Source organism: Mustela putorius, unplaced genomic scaffold (assembly GCF_011764305.1).
Source record: "Mustela putorius furo isolate JIRA1106 unplaced genomic scaffold, ASM1176430v1.1 tig00003854_pilon_pilon_pilon, whole genome shotgun sequence".
Taxonomy (NCBI): domain Eukaryota; kingdom Metazoa; phylum Chordata; class Mammalia; order Carnivora; family Mustelidae; genus Mustela; species Mustela putorius.
Window position 1 is genome coordinate 10,611,721 of NW_025422006.1, and position 14,736 is coordinate 10,626,456.

The 14,736-nt window shown below is 37.4% G+C and overlaps 1 long non-coding RNA gene across 3 annotated transcripts in view; it reads right to left on the minus strand.

Moving 5' to 3' along the window:
* LOC101679630 overlaps positions 1-14,736 on the minus strand; it is a 118,842-nt gene that overhangs the window by 76,154 nt on the left and 27,952 nt on the right. For 2 of the 3 annotated variants that reach the window (XR_200683.2, XR_006601981.1), the window contains exon 4: positions 10,057-10,245. This is a non-coding gene — a long non-coding RNA (uncharacterized LOC101679630). The remainder of the gene's footprint in view (positions 1-10,056; positions 10,246-14,736) is intronic. The other variant, XR_001182233.1, reaches the window with a different exon arrangement.

Here is a 14,736-nt window from a genome sequence, read left to right on the forward strand (position 1 = left end):
TTTCTTTCTAATCCTAGAAGCTAGCACTTCGCTTCATTAATCGCAGTTGAAAAAAAGGGGTTATTATTAACAAAAGCTAGAAATGAAATTTGAGGCATGGTATAGCAAGAATCCGATCAAAGTGTCTCACCGAAACTCCACCAGGCTCAAATCATGATGAATGAAGTATACCTTTTTGAAACCTGTCTTTTCTCTCTCCTAGTTCCCTTTGTTTGTTTATTTGCTTGGTGAAAGAGATTTTTTTTCTTTTCTTCCCTAAGTTAATCATTTTCTTCATCAGAGCCTACTTACACTGGAAGAAGATGAAAGGCAAAGGGAAGAATAAGGATTTTTCCCATTCAAACATTTTTGTCATCTTTGTAAATGATAGAAAAATAGACTTTAAAGTCAATTATGGTCTCAGAAACTTTAAAGTGTATTTTTGGGGACTAAGAGTAATATCATGTCTGCATGCTGGAGTATAAATCGAGTGAATCGTCAGCATAGAGATGATCAATTCAGATGTAGCATCTGGTCCTATTAGTAGAGGCCAAAATGAGCTGTTACCTCACCCCATTATCTGGAGGTCAGGTTGAAGGTTTAATTCAAGTTTTGTTATGTGGATTTATAAACTGACCCTATATTATCAAGTTTACTGAAATGCCACTCACCCACTGTCTCTGCAGTAGGCAGAAGAGTAGCACCCCAAGATGTTCTCCCACGGATGTCCTAACCCCAAAATCCTGTGAATAAGTTATGGTTACATGGCAAAGGGGAACTAAAATTGCAGATACAGTTAAGGTCGCTTATCAGCTGATCTTAAATTAAGGGGTTCTCCTGGATTACATGGGTGGAGCTAATGTCATCACAAAGGTGGAAGAGGGAGACAGAAGCGAGTCGGGGACAGAGATGTGACATGGAAGAGGCATCAGAAAGACGCTGTGTTGCTGGCTTCAAAGTTGGACGGAGAACTGGGGCATGTGGGCATTTTCAAAAGCTGGAAAAGGCAGGATACAAATTCTGCCCTAGAGTCTCTGCAAAGGAATGCCATTCTGCTGACACCTCGATTTGAGTCAATGAGACCTGTTTGCCTAACCTAATTCTCCAGTTAGGTATGTGTGGGACGAGTACTCTGTCTTACAGAATAGGACTGTCTCAGAGAGTAAAGGTTTCCTAAGTGACTTCCGGCTGTGGAAATTCTTTGTTTCCTCTTTCAGTAAACCAAATATCAACAGGACACTTGAAATAATATGGAATTCTCTAAATGACCTACAACTGCTCTTTCAGACTTTGAAAAATATGTGATTATTTTTTATTATTTTTAAATTATTTTTTATTATTTTAAAAATATGTGATTATTATTTAATAGTTTTCTGCAAATGAGGAAAATCAGTTCAAATAGGGCATGGCAGTCATAGGAAACCTTACTCTTTAGAACTAGGGTAAGAATCTTGAAGGCTGAGAAAGAACTAGCATTTACCCATTGCATAGTTTACTTTACATGAAGAAGTTTGCTGCAAATCGTTTTGAATCATTTCTTTTCCCAACTGAATAGAAAGCTAGAAAAGAGCAGAAGAGAACAATGTGTGAAAAACACAGCAGTAATGAAGTTTAATATTCAAAGGGAGCTGTTTATTTTCTTGGCGTGTTGTAATCATCTCTGTGGGCCTACTTAGTATGTTGTGCAGAATTACCTTTCTGGAAGACAGTTAACTTTCAAACATTATCTTCACTATATCTTGCCAGTGTTGGTTCCTTTCTGTATCATTTGGTCATCAAATGCTTCAAAAAGTCTCTTTAGTATTTTTGTGTTCCTCTCATGGTCATTATGTAGAGAAAAGTTTGGAGGATCCTTAAAACCTGTGTGAGCTCTGGTCCTTAGTACATGGGTACATGCTATAGGAGGACACTTCCACAAGCCCCTTATGGTAGAGAGATACAGTAACTGTCAAGCCACCCATTTCTTTCCTTCTTCTTTTTTTTTTATAAAATGTATTTATTTATTTTTCTTTTTAAATTAACGTATTAACATATATGTATTATTAGCCCCAGGGGTACAGGTCTGTGAAGCACCAGGTTTACACACTTCACAGCACTCACCATAGTATACCTTCCCCAATGCCCATAACCCCACCACGCAAGCCACCCATTTCTCATCGAGCTGTTGTCCTGAAGCAGAAGAGCAGCTGGGAACTCTGGATCTCACGCCTCCCGGTACTCAAGCACTTTTTGAACCAATGGTAGTCAACGCCAGCCTCCAACTCAATGGTAACACAAGAGCGTTCTGTGGCCCGCTCTGGACTTAATTAATATGCTCACATAGCAGCCTTGGGAAGGTAACCTTTTGGTTTCAAAAATCTAATCTGAGTAGCTTAAAAACAGAGCTTTCACAGAAGGTAACCTTCAACACAACCCCCCACCAGGGTCTGTGCACAGGCATTTTTGTTTTGACAATCTTTCCTGCTCTTTCAAGGATTATGGGGATTTTGTAAATCATTCTCTGTAACTCCCTGTAAATGAGGAGAATGATAAATGTAGTGATAGAAATGGCTCCAATACCGGAAGAGCGGAAAAGGATCGAGGTCTTAAAGAAAGATCAGTATCTTCTCTTCCATGATTATATCTCCCACTGAATGCCATATCACAAGCACCACTGAGTTTTAAATTTTTCATATCACGATATCTGATTTTCATAATATTTCTATTGGCATTTTTGAACTTACTTAAAAACATCAGCAGGAAACTAGAAATGGATCTATCAACTTCCTAAGAAACAGGTCAACTACAGTGTCTAAGCAATATAGAAGGATTAAAACTCACATTTCCAGGTTTCATTAAAGGAAAAATTAAAATTCACTTTTACTTATTTGAAATTTTTTATACATTGAAAACTTCAGAGATTAGTGTGAATTAATGTGAATATTTATTTCTCTCCAATAGAATGTAACCCTCATGAAGGAAGAGATTTTGCTTCGTTAATTGCTCCCTCCTTAGCACTTAGCCTACGGCCAGGCCCAGAGTAGATATCTAATGAATATCAGTGAAAAGCTCAATAAAGGAAGCTCAATAAAGGAAGCTCAATAAAGTAAGATGAATCTGAACAGTTAAAAATTAATAAATATGACAAAAAATTAATTGCACTTAAACTTAATGCAGACATTGATTTCTGAGTACTTCATACTTGGTTGAAATTAAAATCTAGTCTTGGTGCTTGGAACGCAGATTTATGTGGTTATTATTAAATTGGTCCTCCTGAATTGTACTCCTGTTAGTACAAAAAAAGATGTGAATTGTATCAACTTAACTTCCAGATGCTCAGCATTTGTCAAGCCTATGTATGTGGGACAGGAATGAAAATACGAATAAATGGTGTTTTCGTATGTGTGCACGTGTACATGTGTGTATGGTTAGATACTGTCTCACCCACATACCTTCAAGATTAAGCTCTTAATGATCCAATATGCATACTGTCCTCTACACTTGTGGCCAGTAGGGGGAGCTGTCACCTGTCACTGTGGCATGACTTTGTAGGTGCAAATTCATTTTGTGTGAGGGCTTGTACCTTAGTGGTAACTTCTACCAAAATAAATCTATAGATTTTGATTGGCCAATATGTCAATAGGCCAATCAGATAAATTGAGACTTAGGAATGAGTAACATAAGACAGCTTATAGTACATACTAGATTTTGTTTAACAGTAAATCAGTTATAATATTAGATAATAAATTGGATCAATGGTAAATCATTAGCATTTATCTACCACAGCATTCGTAGGGTATCAGATGTTTATCAGCATTTATCTTCTTTTCTCATAAACTCCACTGTTTGGATATTTGTTTGTATTTATGTTGTATGGGTACATATCTTTATTTAAGATTATATTTATTTATTTGAGATAGAGAGCACACACATCAAAAGAGGTGGGGAGCAGTAGAGGCAGAGGGAGAAGCAGGCTCCCCACACGGCAGAAGCCTGACATGGGGCTTGATCCCAGGACCCAGGGATTATGACCTGAGCTGAAGGCAGATGCTTAATCAACTGAGCCGCCCAGGTGCTCCTACTTGGTACATACCCTTACCATCCACAAAAAATAGAAAAATTAAAAAGGAGGAAGAGAAAAGTCCATGTGACCTATAAATCAAATTTTAAAATGTAACATGATGTTTTCGAAATTTATCTCAGAAATTTTTATCATCTACTATGTATAGGCTCCTATTTTACCCTACTTAATTCTCAAAAATCATGTTCTCGCTCAGTTTTATTAATCAAATTTACAGGTGAGGAAATCACTGCTCAGAGAAGGTAGGGGACTTCTTAACACTCACATGACTAAGAAGTGGTTAATCTGACATATCAGCTTTAATCTGTTGACTGTTATTCCCATGTAATTACAGCTTATCCTAAATTACTCCTCCAGTCAGCTGTTCACCCAGTCCCTGGTACACGCCACGTATATGGGATTATTCTCTCTTGGATATAAGTTTTCTCTTCCTCATTCTCATGCTCTGCTTTTGAGAACAAAATCTTGCCGAGTTTCGCCATGTGCTAAAGGCACTGATGTCACTCAAAGAACATGTGATCTTTATGTTAAGAAATCTAAGAAGAGCCTGTTGTGCTGCTCTGCTCTGGCTGGCCTGGCCTACAGCAGAATGTTCTGGGGACCTGAGGTGGTCAGTGGTCTTGTCACCCACCTAGAATACTGGGAAATTGACTGAGGCTAAGATTCATCAAGAAGCTGAGTAGGGGACGTGTGGGTGGCTCAGTTGGTTGAGTGACTGCCTTCGGCTCAGGTCATGATCCTGGAGTCTGGGATCGAGTCCCAGCCACATCAGGCTCCCTGCTCAGCAGGGGGTCTGCTTCTCCTTCTGACCTTCCCTCTCCCATGTTCGCTCACTCTCTGACAGATGCTGATTTTGCATTTGCTTCACCATCTAACACAAAACGCCTTATGATTGCATTTTAGGGTATAAGGAAAGATGTTCTAAATCCAAATCTTCTGGTAATCAAGATCACCATCAGTATATGTTACTCGAAAGCTAAGGTGTGTCCTCTATATCAACACTGTGTTATCAAAATGGAAGTTGAGTTATTAAATGATTTCATTTAATTTTTAGAAATTGCCCATAAAGTACATTTGAATAAGAAACATGACTCAGAAGCATAACCTCTGTTTAAATAAAGTTATGATTCATGAGGTTTTTTTGTGTGTATTTATATAGTCATTTGCCAAAGACTCATTATTTTATTACGAACTTATCTTAAAGATACTACTGTTTATATTGGCAATGCTTACACTTCGATTTTGTTTGTTATGGGTGGGTTCTTGTCCTCACTTTAACATATTATGTCCAAATTTTTACCATTTTGATTTTGTCGAACGATTCTTGCTTAATCTGACATGTCCAGTAGGCTGAATGACTGGTTCCTTAACAATAGTTAAATATTGGAGTGCCTGCATGGTTCAGTCGGTTAAGCATCCGGCTCTTGATTTTGCCCCAGGTCATGATCTCAGGGTCTTGAGTCTGAGCCCTGAGTTGGGCTCCTCACTTAGCTCTAGATTCTCTCCTTCTCCCTCTCCCCCACTCTCATGTCCTCTCTCTCTCAAAAAGAAAAAAAAAAAAAACCATTGTATCAATTCTACTATTTATTTAAAACTGCACACACATCTCTAACCACCCTTTCCTCTTCCCCTTTCGCATGATTTAAAGGACGGGGCTGTAATAGAGAGGGCAGGCATGTGAGGCAGGGAATTGGAAGAATGAGGATCTAATCCAACAAACTGTGTCCATAACGCGTTGAGATCTCAGGTGAGGCTTGAATTTAGATTAGATAATTCCTCAGGTCCTCTGGGGACAGTGTGGCACACTACTTACGATCACATTACTCAGAGGAGGCTGGTTTAAGTTCAAATCCCAACTCCTACGCTTACCAGCTGTGTGACCTTGGGCAGGTTGCCTAAAGCTTCCGCTTCCTTACCTATCCAATGGGAATAAAAATAGCACCTATTTCATAATGTTGACAAATTTAAATGAGTTAGTACGAATAAGGCACCTAGAACTTATCCTGGCTCAAAATAAGAATTGTAGTTATGCCTGTCATTTTTATCTAATTTGCATCAATATTTAGAAATTTATGAGATTCTGAGCAGAGCTCAGATATTCTTAGAGCTCTATTACATGCTGGGTTTTCTACCAAAGTTAAAGGCTATATCCATGAACAAAACAAAGAATTGCCTTGAATTTTCACTTATACCAGTATTTACAATTACAGTCTCCCTCAAATTCCAACCTATGAGAAAAAGTATTTGTTAGTTGCTTTTTTTTTTTAAAGTAGGCTCCACACTGGTTGTGGGGCCTAAACTCATGGCCCTCAGATGAAAAGCCGAATGCCCAACCAACTGAGCCACTCAGGTACCTCAAGGTCTTTGCTTTTTAATCTTTGTTACTAATGTGTCTAGTTTCAGAAAATGGTTATCTCTCTTACCCGATGCTCTCTACCTCACTTCATACTACTTTTTTCATACTATTTTTAAGTCAAATACAGTGCCTGAAACACACCAAAGCCTTAGTTAATGCATGTTTCCTATGTTGTAAAAAAATTGATGATGTCTCATGACGTATTCTGTTTCTTACATTTTTTTTGTAATATATATTCTGCCTCTATTTCAACAATTATGTGATTCATCTATGAATACATTCCTAAAATTTTGGTGTAATATATACTTGTTTCTATCTTTATTTTTATATATTTTTTGGTAAAAAGAAATGTATTGATATTTGAATACTTAATAACAGTATTCAATAACACTGCTAAATATGTTTACAAATCGTAACAGGTGGCTACAGTTGCCTTTTCTTTTTAAGGGGGGGAATGCCAAAATACACTATCATGTCAATTGCATATTATAATGTTTTATCTCTTTCTTTGCAATTTATATTCCTTTCATTTATTTACTTGGGACCTCTGACAATATTGAATAACTGTGGTGATAGTGGACAAACTTGTTCTATGTCTTATTCATTTCAGGGAAAACATTCCATATTTTACTATTATGGTTGCTATAGTGTTTCATTACATAAACTTTATTAAATTAAATAAATGGCCTTCAACTTATACTTTGTTGAGAGGTTTTGTATATCATGGATGGGTTAAAGTTTAAAGAATTATATTTGCATCTAGTTGAAATTATTTTTCTCTTCCATTTTGTTAATTCAGTGAATTTAATTATTTTCAGATTCCTGGAATAACCCCAAACTGGTTATGATAGATATCATCCTTTTTATATCTCTGTATTCAATTTGCCTGTATTTTGGTTAGGATTTTTGCATACATATTCAGAAAAGAGATGGGTCTATATTGATTCCATGTAATCTTTCTTCTCAAGTTTTGATATCAAAATTAGACTAGCATCATAAATAGAGTTAGAATGTATATCCTCTTTTCCTAATCCATGGAAGAGTTTTGATAAATTATTTCCCACTATCTCTTCAAATATTACAACACTCCCTCCCTCTTCTCTGGAACTCTAATTTCACATACGTTAGAACTTCCCACCACATCATTTATGTATGTTTTCTACACAATTTTTTTTATAATTTCCATCTATTTTTCCCCACTTGAGATATTTTCTTTTGGCCTGTCTCTCAGTTCTTGTCTCCTTTCATCATTGTAAAAATCTGTTTATTAAACCATTTTAGCCTTTTTGTTTTGTTTTGTTTTGTTTTAAGATACCCATTTGAGGGCACCTGGGTGGCTCAGTGGGTTAAAGCCTCTGCCTTCGGCTCCAGTCATGATCCCAGGGTCCTGGGATGGAGCCCGGCATTGGGCTCTCGGCTCACCAGGGAGTCTGCTTCTCCTCTCTCTCTGCCTGCATCTCTGCCTACTTGTGATTTCTGTCAAATAAATAAATAAAATCTTTAAAAAAAGATATCCATTTGATTCTTTTTCTAGTTTCTAATATTTTATTGAAAATCTCTGCCATCCAATTTCCTAGACTATGATTCTCATCTATTTTAATTTCCAGTAACCAAAACTTTGTTTCTCTCTATTGTCTGGCTTTTGTCTTTGGGTTTTTAGCTATTTGGTCTTGTATCCTGGCATACCTGGTAATTTTTATTAATTCTGGAAATTCAGTGTGAAACGTACATGACAATTTAAGTCTCTTGATGATATTATCCTTTCCACGGTGGTTTTATTTTGCTTTTGGCAGGCAGTTAGGGTAGATGACTACCCCTTTCCAATCAAGGATTGAGATGATTTCAAGCTAAATTTCAGCTTCTAAGAGGACTGATTTCTTTCCACCTCTGTTCCTCAGAAATAGCTCTTAGAAAGAAGAGCTCAAGCTAAAAGCTGGGAAATTTACCAGAGCTCTCTTCCTTAAGAGGACTCAAACTGTATTTCTTCTTTCTTCTCCATTAGCCCCATGAGACAAACAGGTAAGTATCTGCTTGGTATCTTGCCTCTCTATTGCTTTTTCTGAATTAGCGAAGTAGCCCTGAATATATCTGTTCTCTCTTCTTTCCAAGATCTTGGCCCTAATTTTCTTGTGATTTATTTGGTTCCTTCAAAGCCTCTTCTGTTTTTTTGGAAGTTGTCTGTAGTCCTCTATCCCACGTTGATGTTTCTGTAAGTTCCCAGGATGTGGATGCTTTGTCTCGCTCACTTCAGTTTGTTATTTGGGTAATCCACCCCATTTTAGAGTGCCTCTTTCCAAAACACTGTTCTAAAATTGCAACTGATAATTTATATTTGTGAGCCTCCCACCATTAGGAATTTAGAAGATAATCCACAAAAAACATGACACTAGGGAGAGTGTGAAGGGAGAGGGGCTTGTTTTGTTCTGTAACTTTTGCTTTAATCTGAATTTATGAATGAAAGTTCCTACTACTCTATTTTCAAAAAGAAGACAATTAGCCTCTATTTTTTTGCTCCAATGTCCACAAACAAGACACTGAAAGCAGTGTTAGAATCGCTTAAAATGCTCCAATCTTGTAAACACCTTGCCCCCATAAATATTTTTTATTTATGTATCTCTAAATCTCTGTCCAGAGAAGTAGAGTTATTAGTTATTGCTACAGATCAGTTATCTTTTGTACAATAAGCTTTTTTTTTTAACCATCCTACTATAAGCATTTTTACTTACTGATGCATGCTTCAGAGATTTTAATCCAAAATTTCCCTATTATAAATAATGTTGCAATATACAGATACATATCCCTGATTATTTTCCTCTTTTTTACTATTTCCTTTTGATATATTCTAGAGCTTGAGAAGCAAATAACAACAATAATAGTTAAAGGAATAAGCTTTGAAGTATTAAAAACCTGTTCTCCATTCCTAGTTCTACAACATTCAATCAGTTAGACCTCGGGCAAATTACTCCTTTCAGGGCACATTTTTCGCATTTGTAAAGTGGTGAAACCACACCAATACCTACTGATTGTTTAGGGTTGGTATGAGGATCAAATGGGCTAATGTAAAATTAAAATATATATAGGGAAAGTTTTGATGGTGACATTTATGGCCTAGATGGTGGTGATGTTTTCACAAGCATATACTTACCCCCAAACTCATCCAGTTATATGCGTTAACTATATATTGTTTTTTTGTATGTCAATCATACCTCAATAAAGTAGTTAAAAAATTACTTTTAAATAAAATCTATTTGCCACCAGATATTTATCAAGCCATTCATTCAAAAGTAGCTGTTATCATTATTATATTATTATCATTATCATCATTGTCAATAATAAAAAGAATTTCTACTTTTTTGGAAAACAAATTATATTTTTTTGACTTATGTCAGTAGCAGACCTCTTTGTATATGGTTTATTCCTATTCTTATCACCTTTAGATTATACCCATTATTGCCATCTTTAGATTTTGTCAATATAGCGCCAAAAGCTGTTTCTTGAATATCCTCTGTCACGATAAGGGGGTTGGAAACATTCTTTATTGTGCTAGAATTAGCAGAAAGAATAGGCTATTTGTATGTTATTTATTTTGCTTTGAGGTGTGCTTTATCAAACTTGTTCTACAAGTTAATACAAATACTTGCCTGTTGTGTAATAAAAATACCTTTTCCACTGTTGTATTCTTTTCTTTCTATCCGATGAGCCACCTGAGAAAACTCCGTGTTCTGTTGATGTCAAATCTATTCCCCGGGTACTCCCAGCTCTTCCACTTCAAAAGAGATAAACGAACTCAGGTGAAAAACATCCATGGGAATGTATCTGTCAGCGATCAAGGTCTAGCTTCAAGCCAACCCTAAGAAAGAGATGTGGTAAGAAATTCCACCCAGTAATGAAGACAAAAGAAAATATTCCTGCAATGAACACTTCCTCACTCTGGCTCAAGCCTTTCTATCTCAGATGAAAGATGCTCACATCTACTGAGCAGGGTCAGACCAAAGCAATTCTACCAGAGACCACTGCATAGACGAGCAGGCTGTTGCGCCAACGGAAAGATGTTGGAAGCTATAATTTCTTGGTTATTTCAAACATATCTAAAATATTTAATTAGTAAGTGGCCTGGGTTATGTTGACTTTACTCTGTTTTGTTGGAAACCCCTCTGGTTTTCAGATCTCCATCATCCAGGTGGAAATACGAAAGGTTTGAGTCACAATCCAAACTAAACTCAATCCAAGCCTATGGAACTTTTTTTTTTTTTATGTTGTTAAAGATCTTAGAATTATAAAACATACTATTTCACTTTGCCAGTAACATTCTTGATGATGCAACTTTCCCCTCCGTTATGATCCAAGAGGCATTCATTCTGAGAATCAAAGAGCCTGATTTTTTTTTTTAATGGCACAAATACATGTCAAATTGTTTCCATCAAACTGTTTTGTGCAAGGATTTTTATTTGGGAAGGAGGGAATAAGGGTAAGTTATGCCTCAGGGCCCAGATACATCCTTGCTCTCTGACTGGTTTCGACTTGGTATTAACCAGGCTAATTGGCAACATCTGAATAGTGAGAATATTCACAGGAAAATCATAAAAATGCAAAGATACTGCTCTCTGTGGGATACCCCTAGAAACTAAACTTGAAGTATGTAATACTGAACTAAACAGAAGCCTTTCTAGTGTCTTCTCAAGGTCACTCTGCGTTCTATGCCTCCTCTTCCTTTGCCAACAAGCCAGTCTTCTCTCATCTCAAGGACTTGCCATGGAGTGTCAGAGACACTCTTCAATCATGAGAGAAAGGTAAGGAAGGTAACAAATGCCAACAGAGGCCAATTCTCAGACCTTTTGTTATATAAGAAAAGAACCTCTCTAATGCTAACCTCCTTTTAGACAAATTTTATCTTCCTTGTACGTGGAAGTGTTCCTCACTGAAATTCACATCTTGATTCCAGCCTGTTGTTTTGGCAATTTTCATTAATGATTGGCCATGTTGATCCATCACTATTTGGTGTTTTCCTATCAGCCTGGTAGAGCACAACGATGTCTGTTTCACTTTATTTTTATAGAAATTTAAAATATCTCATTACAAGTCAGAACAACCTACAAAGCAGATCATGCTTTGGCTCAGTTCAGCATTTTTTTAGTTTTAGAAACATCATCTCTCATTGAGAGAAAGAATTTCTTTTATTCATTCATTCATTCATTTTAGGGGGAGGGCAGACGGAGAGTGCAAGAGAGAATATTAAGCAAGCTACATGCCCAGCACAGAGCCCTAATCGGGGCTCAATCTCATGACCCTGAGATCATGACCTGAGCCTAAAACAAGAGTCAGACACTTAACCAACTGAACCACCCAGGTGCACCGAGAGAAAGAGAAAGAGAGATTCTTTAATCTTTGCTGAATTCTCTCCAAAAGAATACTTCCATGCATAACACCTACCTCAACAATAAAAATCTTCTCTGCCTACCCTTCGGTCGTTGCAGAGACTCACTCATCACCGTTGGACAACTTAGTCCTAATCTTCTCCCTCAGTTTCTACAGTCTTATTTAATCTCCTCTTCCAACCCAGCCCAATCTCTCACCTCTCTTGTACCTGCCCTTTTATCCTTCCTTTTCTACAAATAACTCCTGGCCCTGAGCAGTGAACAGTAGTCAGGTAGGTTTCAGCTTACAGATCTTCCTGCTTCATTTCTCACTCATCATTCCAGATTGTGTACATGGCTAAGCCCCCAGTTGTGGAGACAAAATAAAAAAGAATTCCTGGGGATGTGAGAAGTATAAGAGATTCTGAATAGTCACTGTCATTTTTTTTTCCTGGATCATTACAAAGGGTAAGATGTTCAAAAGACTAATGTATTTAAAAGTGATTATTAAAGAAACACAAACAAGGAGAGAACTATTTTATTCTCATCACTTCATAACATGGCCACTTTCTATATTCTTCTATGAAAGATATCTTTTTAAAAAACTTTAATTAATTTATTTTTAAATTTATTTGATAGACAGAGATTACAAGTAGGCAGAGAGGCAGGCAGAGAAAGGGGGAAGCAGGCTCCCTGCTGAGCAGAAAGCCCAATTCGGGACTCGATCCCACGATGCCGGGATCATGACCTGGGCTGAAGGCAGAGGCTTTAACCCACTGAGCCATCCAGGGGCCTGAAAGATATCTTTAAGTCTTCTTGTTTACATTGCTTTGGGTGTTGAAAGTTCTTAGTTTGTAATAGTTCTATGAATTTAAAGTAGTACTGGAATGCTGTTTTTTCTTCTATTGGCTTAAAAAGGAAAATATTTGGCAATTTAGCAATACCCTCTGTTAATTTATGCTTAGCTGTAGCTAATTGTCCATTGCATGAGAGGGAAAAGTAGCTTTCTCAGTCATAAACCTGACTTCATATATCTTGACTCAAACCAAAGCATCCAAAGCTCAAATCAAAATTATAAATGGTTTCTCTGACTGTACATTTCCAGTTCATGAGGTTTGGCTCTCCCAGAGACAAGGATGTCTGTGTCCCATTAAGTAACTGAAAACTATGTGCAATTTATGTTTAAACTAATATTTGCAATTACTAAAAGTAGTTTTATAGCCTTGCTTGCCCTAGGAATACTTAACATGAATCATTTCCAATGTTAGAGAGGGTCAGACCCTTTCTACTGTTGAATATTTGAAAACACATCTGAAGTCAATATATTAAAAAATACTAACAGTGTCTTTTTCTATAGGGAGTGAGATAATGAGTTGACAGTTCTGTAATCTACATCATACTCAATTAAAAAATAGATTTGAACTTATTTTTGATGTGTCAGAAAAGGCAGTTGAAAGACCCCGTTTAATAAAAAACAAAACAAAACAAAACAAAACAAACCTGAGTTTGTGAGGGTTTACTATTCTTTTCCATGAGGAAATGACCACTCAGGTCTGCTATGAAAGTATCTATTGGCCGTCAGTTAAAAACACTACCCAGACTTTTATAGGTCCTGAAGGAAAACTGGGGGAAAATGATTAGGGGTAAGATAAAATCTGTTCTTGGGAGAACTAGCTCTTTTATTATACTTAAAATGTACAGCAGCTTCTAAACTGGATAGATACACTTCCAGTCACAGAACGTTATCCCTGGTTATGTGATGCTATTACTTTGAGTTATAATACATTTCAACAACAGTAGGATTCTAGAAAACAGCTCCACAGAACTCCTTCCATTGGAAGACTTGGGCTCTGAAGTGTTTATCTTTCCTGGGGGCATCAGTAAAGATAGGCCAGGTTATGTTGTGGGAACAAACTCCCAAATTTCAAGACTTAGCACATACAATTGGACTCTTCTCTTGCCTGCATAGAGCCATCTCTGGGACCAGGAGCTCCGTAGGGCAGCTCCCATCCGAACAATGAATTTGAGGATCAGGTTCTTAAAAAAAAAAAAAAAAAAAGAAGGAGAAGGAGAAAAATAAAGAAGAAAGAAGGAAGGAAGAAAGAAAATGGAAGACGGAAGAAGAAGAAGATGAGGAAGGAGAAAGAGGAAAAGGAGGAGGGGGGGAGGGGCCTGGAGAGGAGGACGGGGAGAAGGAGAAGAAGAAGGAGGAGGAGACAAAACCTTATAGTTCTACCAAAAAAAAAAAAAAAAAAATTAAAAAAAAGTTTAAAAAACCCTTATAGTTCTACCATTTGGAACTGCAGTCATATAACAGAGGGAGAAAAAGCTTGAAGAACCCCACACTGGCTCTTAAATGCTTCATCCCAGAGGTGACACATCATTTTGGTTCATAGAACACTGGCCAAGAGTAGCCTATGTGGAAACTGGGATAGGTAGGAGAGCCCAGGCAATATTTGACAAATTCCATGGTCTGTGCCTCAGGACGCATGACACCTGGGAGCCTCCGCAGTGATAAGTGCAGCCAATCCCCAGCTCTCTTTTTTCCTAAACCAGCAACCCCGGAAATCAAGAATTTTCAATGATGGAGCTATAAGATAGAAAGAGCTTGGGTATCTGTGCTGTCGCTGGGAAGGACACAGCTCTAGGAAGCCACCAAATTATATCTGAATTGGGTGAACAAGAAATCAACTTTTACGTATCAAGTGGGTGAGATTTCAGGGGTCATTTTTTTCCCTTATCAATAAAGCACAGTTTGCTTCCTTCTGTTAAACTCTGAGCCAGCCACTTTCCCCAGGCTGCCTGGGGAGATATAGGAAAAGGAACATAGAGGGCAGACGAGACACAGGAGAAAGACCCACAGGAGGTAGAGATGGCTCTCTCACGTGGTGAAGAGGATGAGAAAGGCCATGGTCAGAAAAAAGAGCCCCATGGCCTCCAAGAGGGTACTGCTCAGAATGGTCTAGAAGAAAACCTGTTGCTTCAGA